The sequence below is a fragment of the Furipterus horrens genome, unplaced genomic scaffold, assembly GCF_987537825.1.
Source record: "Furipterus horrens unplaced genomic scaffold, mFurHor1.1.pri manual_scaffold_5, whole genome shotgun sequence".
Lineage (NCBI taxonomy): Eukaryota > Metazoa > Chordata > Mammalia > Chiroptera > Furipteridae > Furipterus > Furipterus horrens.
In genome coordinates this window covers 13,964,140-13,975,397 of record NW_028327175.1, presented here as the reverse complement: position 1 = coordinate 13,975,397, position 11,258 = coordinate 13,964,140, and the positions used below count along the sequence as shown (strand labels likewise).

The 11,258-nt window shown below is 43.6% G+C and overlaps 1 pseudogene; it reads left to right on the top strand.

The window, feature by feature from the left end:
- Positions 1-359: 359 nt before the first annotated feature.
- On the top strand, positions 360-838 carry LOC150008235 (large ribosomal subunit protein eL29 pseudogene; annotated as a pseudogene).
- Positions 839-11,258: the final 10,420 nt, after the last annotated feature.

Genomic DNA, 11,258 nt, shown 5'->3' with positions numbered 1-11,258 from the left:
GCTGTTTTACCTAGTTTGTCTGTGGGTTTTCATGCATTTTTAGCAATACGTCAATATTTTCATCAACTTTATAGACCCCTGCATCTTCTGAAATAATTGTGAAGATACTTTGTAAGCAATTTGCATCTTTAGTTTCATTGCACTGTCTTACTTTTTTAATTGGAAATAGTTTTAGACTTACAGAAATATTGCAAAACGAGTACAGAGTTCCTGTGTACCCTTTACCCAGTTTCTCCCTAATGTTAACAGCTTACATAACTAAACCAGCGAACCAACCTTGGCACACATGGTCTGTTAGCTAAACTATGGGCCTATTCAAATTGCACCAGTTTTGGAAAGCCATGGACTTTGGTGCAGATATGGCTACGCCCGAGAACCACACCATTTACAACCAGCCCCAAATGTGACACAGAAATGGCATCAAGAAACCCCAAAAACAAAGATACGAATCTCTTAGGGGAATAGACTCCAAGTTCCTGAGGAACACGCGCTTTGCCAGGAAGTACAACAAGGAGGGCCTGAGGAAGCTGCCGTCCAGCAAAGCCAAGGCCATGAGTGCTGTACAGACGCTACCAAGGTCGTCATAAAGCCCAAGGAGGTCAAGCCCAAGATTGCAAAGGGCAGCAGCTGCCGGCTCAATCAACTCTCCTACATTCCTCATCCCAAGCTTGGGAAACGGGCACCAGCCCACATCATCAAGGGTCTCAGGCTCTCCTGGCCAAAGGCCCAGGTTCAAACCAAGCCCCAGGCTATGGCTGCAGCTGCTGCTCAGGCTCGGGCTCAGGCTTGGGCTCAGGCTCCCAAAGCTGACCAGGCCCCCACGAAGGCTCCAGAGTAGAGGCCTCTTCTCCTTATATGAGGTCAGAAGGACTGGTGAGACCCTGGACCCCTGCCTGCATGGGGCTGGTGTCCTCCTCTACTATTTGTACAAATAAACCTGAGGCAGGGGAAAATATTTGCACCAGTTTTTCCATTAACATCCTTTTTCTGCTTGAGGATCCAGTCTAGGATCACCCACTGCATTTAGGCGTTACAACTCCTCAGTCTCTCCCAGTCTGTGAGGGTGCCCCAGTCTTTCCTGGTCTTTCATGAAAGAGTCCCAGGAAGTTACTTGTATACTGTCTCTCAGTCTGGGGGGTTTCTGATATTTTCTCATAATTGGACTGAGGTTACAGATTTTTGGTAAGATCTCAGAAGTGATATACCCTTCTGGGTATATGTGATGTTAATATGTCCTATGACTGGTGATGTTCATTCTGCTCACTTCGCTAAGATGGTATCTGCTGGTTTGTCCACTGTGAAGTTACTCTTTCTCCCTTTGATATTAATAAATATCATGAGAGATATTTTCAGAGTATGAAAATATTCTATTTTTCCTTGGGTTCTCATTCTCTGATGTTAGCATTCATACAAGGATCTTGCCTGCAACAGTTACTACTGTGGTGCTCGACAAATCGTGATTTTCTGCTTCCATTTTCCTTCTACATTTGTTCATTGAAATTAACATTTTGAAGATTTAGTACAAAAAATGTAATATATCTCATTAATAACATATTGATTACATGTTGAAATGTCAATGTTAAGACATATTGGGTTACACAAAATATATTATTAAAATAATCTTCCCTTGTTTCTTTTTACTTTTTATGATGTGGCTCCTAGAAGATTCACACAGCCTCTGTGACCACACTGGTGGCTCGTATTACATTTCCACAGAACACCACTGCTCTGAGCACTCAGACAATGCCCTCTTGTCCCCGTCTCATAGGATGACTGTGAGAATTAAGTGAGAATGTTATATGAACTGTTGGCACAGTGCCTAGCATATAGTAAACACTCAATAAAAAACACACCCATTGTTACTGAGTTATAAAAGGACAGCCACTGCCCTGAACTCTTGACTTCTCAGGGAAGTGGAAGTGTTTTCTTTAAGAACATCAGTCAGTCAGTACTTCCGAAGCAGAGGACAGTCTCCCGGAGACTGTGCTGCTCCCCAGACCTGGAGGACTTGTGGGGTTTTTTAAAACAAATTTTATTATTATTCTTTTTTAATCCTCACCTGAGGATATAATTTTTTAATTGATATTAGAGAGAGAGAGGAAGGAAGAGAAAGAGAGAGAGAGAGAAACATTGATGTGAGAGAAAGCCATTGATCAGTTAACTCCCACCTGCACTCCGACCAGGGATCAAACCTGCAACCTTTTTGCTGTACGCTCCATCCAACTGAACCACCTGGCCAGGGCTGAGGACTTGTATTTTAGTTGAAAGCCAGAGGAGGAAGCCAAAGCTGGCTTATGGAAAACCAGGCTGGTCACTGATTTCCAACAGGAAATTGAAGAAGAAGAGAGGAAAGGGAAGAACACATACGCATCCATCCTCTGGGAAGTACAAAGACGTGTTTGCCTTGTGGGGCAGGCACCTGAATAAAACGACTTTTGTGAGTGATGGATGGGGACTTGTGCTAGGCCTTCAGTGATCAGTGATGAATGAGCTGCCTGAAAGGTATCTCATCATTCTGGATCGGTCCTACATGTAAGGCACCTGGTGCTCCCCCTTATTCTTGGAGCATAACGGATGAGTTTGCCAGCTGAATCTGTGTGCTAGAATGTGCTTTTCCAAATATTAGCATTCCAGGTACAGTCTCTTCCTGATGGCAGTGAGGACACAGCCAAATCCTCTTGACCTGAGGATTGCCAAGCTTCCCTGGGATCTGTTATTTCACCCTGCAAGTTATTTGGGCTACAGACAAAAAAAATGTTGAAAAATTATGGAATGACCAACATTCCATATGTGTCTCTCTAAAGATACATGGGTAATTACTGAAATAATTTCACTCAGCTACCTTCTATATAGGTAGTCTTTATCACATACGAGGCATTGTTCGAAGTACTTTCCTTATAATAACTTATTTAATTTCAGGTCAACCCTATGGAGTAGATACTATGATTATCCCTACTTTACAGGTAAGGAAACAGGGGCACAGAGAGGTTAAGTTACTTTCCCAAAGTCACACAGGTAGATAGTGGCTGAACTGGGACTCAAACCCAGGCAGTCTGACTCCAGAGTATACTCTTCATTATGACTCACACTGCCGCATTATGGGAGCTGTCTGCTACCCAAACGGAAGGAGATACCCAAAGAAAAGGAGATAAATCAGTAATAGTTTTGTAGTTGGGGATTTTAAAATTAAGGTGAGATGTTTTTGCTCACCTTAATAAGTAATCGCTCCCCTTTATACCAATGGGCAGAACCCCTCTTCCTAGAGGAGTAAATTAAAAGAATAGAATGAAGGCTTGTCGTGTAGTTGTTTTGAAGAACAACAATTGATTCATAAAGAGGATAGAGAATCTTCTACACTGGTTGTCCCTTGGCTCTAAAGACAGAATTATTTTAGCTGGGTGGATATGTCTCTCTCCAGTCCTTGGCTTTCTGTATTTGTGTGCTGTCATTTGCTGAAGATATGACACTGTGCTCTTTGCTTGGGTTTGCAGCTAGGAGACCTATGTGTGTTTTCTCACCTCCCTCAGGAATGCAGCCAGAAAAGGCCATGGCATTCAGAAGCCATCTGGGAATGCGTCCCAGACCTGCTCCAAGTGGGTGCACAGAGGCAGCTGCAGAGCCACCAGCTTCAGAATGCACCTGGACCAGACTCGCCGCAGGGAGGTTTGTCACCAAGAATGATTTATCTGGGATCCTGGCAGGCGGCGCTCCGGGAGGGAAGTGGCTGAGATACAGCTCTCAGTTCACTGCGTAAGGTTCAGAGCTGACGTGCAGCTTTGTCCACACGCTGCAGGTGTGGATACATCCCTTCCTTTGATTGCTTTCAGACGACCATTGTCTGCCCGAGAAATGGGGATAACAGCACCTAAGTTCGTATCGACCAAGCTGGCAGGCTTACTTACAGGTAGCTGAGAGAGCTGGAGAAGCGTGTACGAACACTTGACGTGTTTTCATTTATTTATTTAGGCAACGGAATTGAATGAATCCGATCTTATCAGAACCTAGACGGCACACACGGTCAGGAATCGCTGGGGAGATTTTAATTGATGAAGGTGTGGACAAGTTAAGGGAAACCAAGAGGGATGATGCTGCATGCCAAGGCTAGCAGCAGCAGGAGCCGTAACTACTGCGGGCCAGAAGAAGCAACAGGAGGGAGTACCTACAAAGAGGGCCTGGTGAGAGTGGCAGGTTAGGGAAGACCCCTAACAGGAGCTACATGCGACCTTGGGCAGAGAAACACAGTCACTGCCACCCTGCAGCACAAAAGAGGAGCCGGGGAAATACGCCTTTCTTGCTCTTCTGCCTTCAGTCTTGGGTTGGTGGTGCCCGTGGGTCCAGCCCAGCTGGAAAGCAGAAGGCATTTGGCGCACAGGAGTTCAGCCTCTGGAGGGCTGGAGCAGGGTGGAGGATCGTGGGAAGTAGATCTGGAGGGCAGCAGGGATGGGAGAGCCTAGGTACACGCATGAGTGTGGTTGTTGGCTTCTAGGATTGGAAACAGTGGCATTTTAGAGGCCTCACACTATGAAAAGTCACATATGCTTTCTATAAGCAACCAAACAGAAGAAATCAATAAAAACAATGTATGCTACATGTTACAAGAATGAAATGCTTTCCAGGTACCTTCTTTTTTGCTGAATCAAGAGGTCTAGAAGCATTTCAAAGGAAGAAGAACGTAATACTAAAATGTAAATATTATCTAACTTTTGCCAGTACCAGGCAATTAACTAAACGGTGTGTGTATATTACTTCCCAGCATCATTAGCGTAACATTATTGTATTTTCTATTCCTCCATTTATTTTAAAAAATATTTTCTGAGTACCTATCTTGTGCCAGGCACTGGGCCAAGTCCTGAAGATAACATTTCTGAACCTGATAGACAAAGATTTGCTATCATAACACTTCCAGCCTATCTAAAAAAGCAGACATTAAACAAATAAATTCACAAAGGATCAAGAGCAGTTGAGATAAACTCTTTAAGAGAAGAGTACATAGCATTGTGAAATGGGGCATCTAATGTTATCTGGAGGAAGTGAGGCCTAAGCAGAGTCCTGAAGAATAAGTAAAAGTTGGATGAGAGGCAAGTCAGGGAGAAAAAGAGCCTCCAAGGCAGAGAAAACAAAATTTTCCCAATCCTGAGGCATTGGCAGAACTGAGAGGTGGCTGGCACTGCTGGGTGTGGCAAGCAGGGGGGTAGAACAGTACAAGGTGAGGGTGCGAGGTACATAGGGGCTGGCCACCCAGACCCACGTCGCCAGGCTAGGGACACTGCACTTTATGCCAGGCAGGACGTTCATGGTTTGAAGACTTCTGTGTATGGATTTTTAGAAGATGACCTGCTCTGCTAGGAGGGCATGAGCCTGAGAACAGAGTACCAGGCTTGGTGCAGGGGGCATTTAGGAGGTTCTCGCGGCAGTGGAGATCAAGGACAGGATTGGCCAACTTCCTCTGTAAAGGACCAGAAAGTAAATACTTTCTGCTTTGTGGGCCATAAGGTCTCTGTGGCAACTACTCAACTCTGCCCTTGTAATGCAAGCTGCCACAGACAATCTGCAAATGAAAGAGTGTGCTGTGTTCCAATAAAACTTATTTGCCAGCCCCTGGTGTAGACAAAAGATGAAGGTAGCTTGGACAAGAGTGGTAGAGCCTATGGGTATCTGAGAAAGTGTTGATAGACTGTGCTGTTTGGAGCGGAGCAGTGAGGAATGCTGATGCTTTTGCTTAGGTAACTGGGAGCATGAGAGCTCTCTTTACTGGGATGGTTAACAATAGAGAAGTTTGGGGGAAAGGAGCCTAAATTCAGTATGTGCTTGCATAGATTGTGATACCTGTGCAATATCCAAGTGGAGAGACGTGACCTCCAGGAAGGAGGGGAGGTGGATGCTGACGTCAGGAAGATCTATTGATCTGGAGGTAGAAAGTTAAGGGAGCTCCTAGCTCATAACTTTAAAATTTTCTCTGAGGATTAGAAAGCAAAGGCATCTTCACACAGTAAGACAAAGGTAAGAATAGAAGAGTCAGAAATTTGAACATAGTGAAGAAGGCTTGAAATCCTTATTGAGTAAGCAGAAGAGTAGGAGGTTGCCTAGAGAAATAGTAACTGGACATCATTTACAGCCAGTTGAGATGGACAATCAGGATTCACCATCTACCCAGCTTTGTGTTTTGTCTCGTTTCGTTTTGTTTTCCATCAGTGCTTCAACTGCCAGGCATTGGCTTCGGGAAGGGCCACTTTCCCCGTGAGTTGGAGTTTTCTGGGTAGGCACAACCAAGGCACAAGACAGTTTAGATAAGAAAGTGGTGAACATCATGGGCCATAAAATAAAAGCATGGGCCCTCACACCATACCTGACCTGGAGCTGTGAGTTAATATTTATTGTGACCACATGGACTCCATTAGGGAGAGCGGCACGGGAAGCTGTGTCTTCAGTGGAAAGGGACAATCTGGAAGAAAGAATGTTTAAAGAAGAGGTTGAGGAAATGGGGACCCTGGCTGATGAGAAAGGGGGAGGCGGTGTGGAAGGGAAAACTGCATTGGAGTGGAGGCATAATATTACAGGTCTGAGAGCAAAGCAAATGACAAATAACCAAAGGGGGCTTACGGCGGGCCTGGACTAGGGAAAAAGTAAAGAAGTCAGTATCATTTACGTCTCTGATGTCTCTGAGAGGCAGCTGAGGGCTCAAGGCTACCAGGATTCAGTCGAAGTGTAGAAGATGGAACGCGGGGGTTGGAGCGCCAGACAGGCCTCCCCGCTGATTATCTGTGAAGTGTTGACACTTGTGCATAGCAGCCTGTGTGTGGTCATCCTTGAGGTGGGGAGTGCAGCATTGCATCATGGGGCGTGCTGTCTGGGCCCGGCCTGCCCCAGGCCACCCCTGTGGTCATTGGCAAAGCCTGGACTGGTCTTCAACAGATGTGCTATTCCTCACCATTGCTACGCCTCCCCCGGCTGAACCAGCATCCAGCACGTTCAGGTATCTTGGGCATCCTGGGTGTTCTGTCAGAGAACGTGGGCCAGCACTAGGATGGGGCAAGAGAGGTGCCTAGGGCACAAAACTGAGGAGGTCCTCGCTCTGAGGGCCAGGCACAGCCCTGGGGGAGCGCACAGGCCCGAGAGTGGGCGTACAACCTCTGCACGTCGTACCTTAGGCCCCTCCCTTACCTCACGCCCGTTCTGGCCCAGCAGCAAACTCTGCTGTGAAATGGCACCTCTGGGACCATTCACTATGGCTTTAGAGAAAGGTTTGCAATTAGAAATTCCAGAAAAAGAATCAGCTTTGAAATCAATTGTGAGCTCTTGTTAGAAAAACATATGCACGCACAAAGAAGCGAACTCGGAGGGACTCTGCTGGATGATGCTCTGCGTCGCCACATTTTCTGTGAACATTTTTGATCTCTAAAAGCACTTTCTTGCAGATACAATATTGATAAGCCCCATAACTTTCTGACTGATGATACACATCTCAAAAGACTTTAATAAGAAAAATATCATTCTTTTAGGAGCATTTGGGATTTATCATAAGGAATTAATTTATAAGTCTGCTGCCTTCGTGGGAGAATATTTCTGCTACTCTGGCATGAGACAGAGATATGTGTGCACCTTTCAATGATAAGGGAACGTGGATGCTGTCAGTCTTTGAAGTTAGTCTTTCTATCCTGGAGCTCATAGTTCTGACATTGCATCTTGACTATGAAAACCATGCATTATATATTATGCAGTAGATAGAATTAGCTTTCCAAAATGATGGGCAGAAAGAGAGGCCACCTAATCCTACGGGATCTTTCTTCACCACTGTTCAAAGTACCCTGCCTCCCCTCCAGGATGACTTCTAGAGGAGTCACAGAACCAAGAGGGACCTGTTGGTTGCTAAGGAGTCTCCTTTGGGTTCTAGAATTCTACTACCTTGTCATTTCGTGTTGGCCTTCATCCTTTTGTCTCGTCTCTCTTTATTTCCAGGTCAACTGAATGTCTAAGTTGAAAAAGCAAATTATTTAAAAAGAGCTTTGTTGACAGGTACACAGGAAAGCAGAAAAGATGATTCACTTCTCTCTGGATTCATGATAACATTTATGACATAGAAAAAGTTGGCATTTAAATATTTTTAAATGATGTTCTATTAACCAGAAATGAGAAGGACCCCATGACTTAAATAAAAGCCATCCAAGAAAGAGCACGAACCTTGGTTGTTTTTGTTTTTTGTTTTTTTTTCCCAAGGAGTAGCTCTATGAGGAACCTACTCAGATGGGCAGTTAGAAGAAGGTCACTCTTAGCATTTGCTAAAACCAAACAAAAATAAGATGTTTTAACATATTTTCCAATAGACAATGACTGTATTTCCCAAATCGAGCTTTCCAAGTTCACCGTATTATTTCTTCAAAGTTTCTACTTTCTGTGAACTTCTTTGACTGGTTCATTGCTCTTGAACACAGCAGAGATGCAAAATGCATATATGATGCTTGGCCCAAAAATTCATACACCATGCAAATAAATCGTTAATGATAAATTACTGCTTTATCAGCCACCCTTGATCATTCTTGCTGTATGACATGAAATGTAAATCATCTTATTCATGTACATTCTATGGCAAACTGAAATCACCATTTAAAGAGTTATCACTTGCCCTGACCTACTAGCTCTGTTGGTTAGAGCATTGTCCCAATATGCCATGGTTTTCAGGTTTGATCCCTTGGTCAGGGGACATACAAGAATCACCCACTAAATGCATAAATAAGTGGAAAAACAAAAATTGATGTTTCTCTCTCTTCCTTCCCCTCTCTCTCTAAAAATCAGTCAATCAATAAAAAAGAGCTATTCCTCTCGCCCTTCTCTCATTTGAAGTACCTTCACATCTTGATCTCACTGGGGACTAAAATAGCCTCATGAGACCTTCAGAGGCAGGTGCTATTATCCCCATGTTAGAGGAGATTGCCTGGGGTTACTCCACACTTTACTGTGTTGTTGTGACTGGCCATAGAACACAGCACTGGTTCTTTGCTACATTTTCAGGCTGGGTGTCATTACTTGACTCCCATTTCCATGTCCATTCTAGCTGTGCTAGTAAAGATAGGTATTGAGATTAGCAAGAGACAATGAGGAGTGAAGCTGTAAGAGTAGAAAACAGAAGAGATAGACTACCAATGTGTTTATTTTTATAATTGCTTTTTTCAAGATAATTAAATAAAGCTATCTGGAAGTAGAAGTATCTGATGAGGGAGTAAAAATAGCCTATGACTGACTTCGAATGATGCCTTTTCATAAGTAAGTGGAGCAGAACAGAGCAGGAATAATCAGCAGGGGAGCTAGGAGATAGGAATGAGAATGTGTTGTGCACAAAATGAGGAGTTAGGAAATCTCTTCCCTAAAGAGTCTACAAATTTAGAAACACAGTGATTGGACTGAATTGCAACAAGGTGGGAACAGGGAATTGGGGAGGACACAAGCTTCCTAAGTTCTTGCGGGGTGGGCGGGTATCTTTTACCCCTATGACAGAAGACCTAAGCCCCAAGAACACCTCCCTGTCCTACCGCTTGTGTAAATTCAAAATAAAGACACTGGCCAACTATAAAACAAAACATGTTTGTTTGTGGAACTAAAATAGCTTCTCTTTAGAAATGCTGATTACAAAATAAAGGTTATGCTAATGAAAGTTGGAGCTCCCTTTATCTCTTTTTCTTTTAGGAGCCTTGTTTCTTTTTTTTTTTTTTTTTTTTAACAGTTTTATTTATTTACTTATTTATTTTTAGAGAGAGGGGAAAGGAGAAAGAGAAGGAGAGAAACATCACTGTGTGGTCACCTCTCATGCGCCCCCCCACTGGGGACCTGACGTGCAACCTAGTAATGTGCCCTGACTGGGAATTGAACCAGCGACACTTGGCTCGCAGGCTGACACTCAATCCACTGAGCCACAGCAGCCAGGTCTTAGGAGCCTTCTTTCATTGGTGCCCTAAGCATGCGGGGTAGTTCAGCACTGGACAGAATTATTGGATCATCTATATAGATTGTGAAAGTACATAACTGTTCTTTACTTGCTAATATATAATTTGTTTTTTCAGCCAAAAATTGTATTAACAATTACTCTGGAAACCAATGCTTACATAATAGAAATGGAAGGCTGAGTCAAAGATATAAAATAATGGATGTTTTGGCCCCCTAGATAAATAGGAGAGAGAGTATATTCTGTGTGGGGGACCTCCCTGGGAGAAAACCGTAAGTTCTGCATGTGTGGTGATATCACACAACACTGAAAACAACAAAACACATTTACATAAGTTCCAATGTCATGTTCATGAATACACTGAAATTCAGCATTTTCAATATACATAAGATGAAAAGTTCTTAAACCTTTCTGTAAGTAAGTATTTTAAAACAGGATGCATCAAGTGTAGGTTCTTTTTGTGTCTTGGCTAATAAAAGACTTGGTCTGAGATAAGATAAACATTACAACATTTTCACCAAGATTTAAAATAGAATCTATCACTTCTATGACCAAATACCAGAATGTGATCTAGCTCAGGCTCCCTCTCATTTTTAAAGTCACTCCATCCTGGTGTTTCTACAGGTGTACTCTGTAGGCCACTGAAGTCACAATCACTGGGGAGCTGGTGAAAAACGCAGTATCAGAGCCTGGAAATAAGACTCAGGGTATGATGGCCTGTGGAGGGTGGGGGTGGCATAGAGTAGGCATAAGGGAATCTGAATTTTCAAATCTCCTGGGGCTCCTTAAACACATTCAGGTTTAGGATCCACTAAATTAATGTCACTGTTCCTTATTTGTTCTTTTTAAGCCCTTCTTTGACCAGGGGATTGCTCATTCCAACATGATTTCAAGAACGGACGTTTTAGTGGCCAGGAATTTACAGAAGAAATAAAGGAGGGTAAGTAGCTGAGTAAACAGGAAGCTAGTGTCTGTTGTGGAGATAAAATAAAGCCACACGGGGTGGGATAAAAAAGGGAATTGATCCAGTTGTTGAGTAAGCCTTCTCCACCAGCCCCCCAAAAACACTTGGAAGAGCAGTTGAGCAGAAAAGATGGAAAGCAGTCTTCAAGATTTCATTTGAGTTGGGTGATGAGACTTCCCATTTAGTTCCAGCTGCCTGGTGGGTAGAGTCTTCTGTGTAGAGGGGAAATCTCACAGGTGAACCAAATGCCACTACAATCCCTGAAAATTGACCTGGACTCACTTAAAGTATGCTGCATTCTTTTACTTACCGCGGGCATAGTGTCTCCCAGATAAAAGACTTTTGCCTTGGTTCATTATC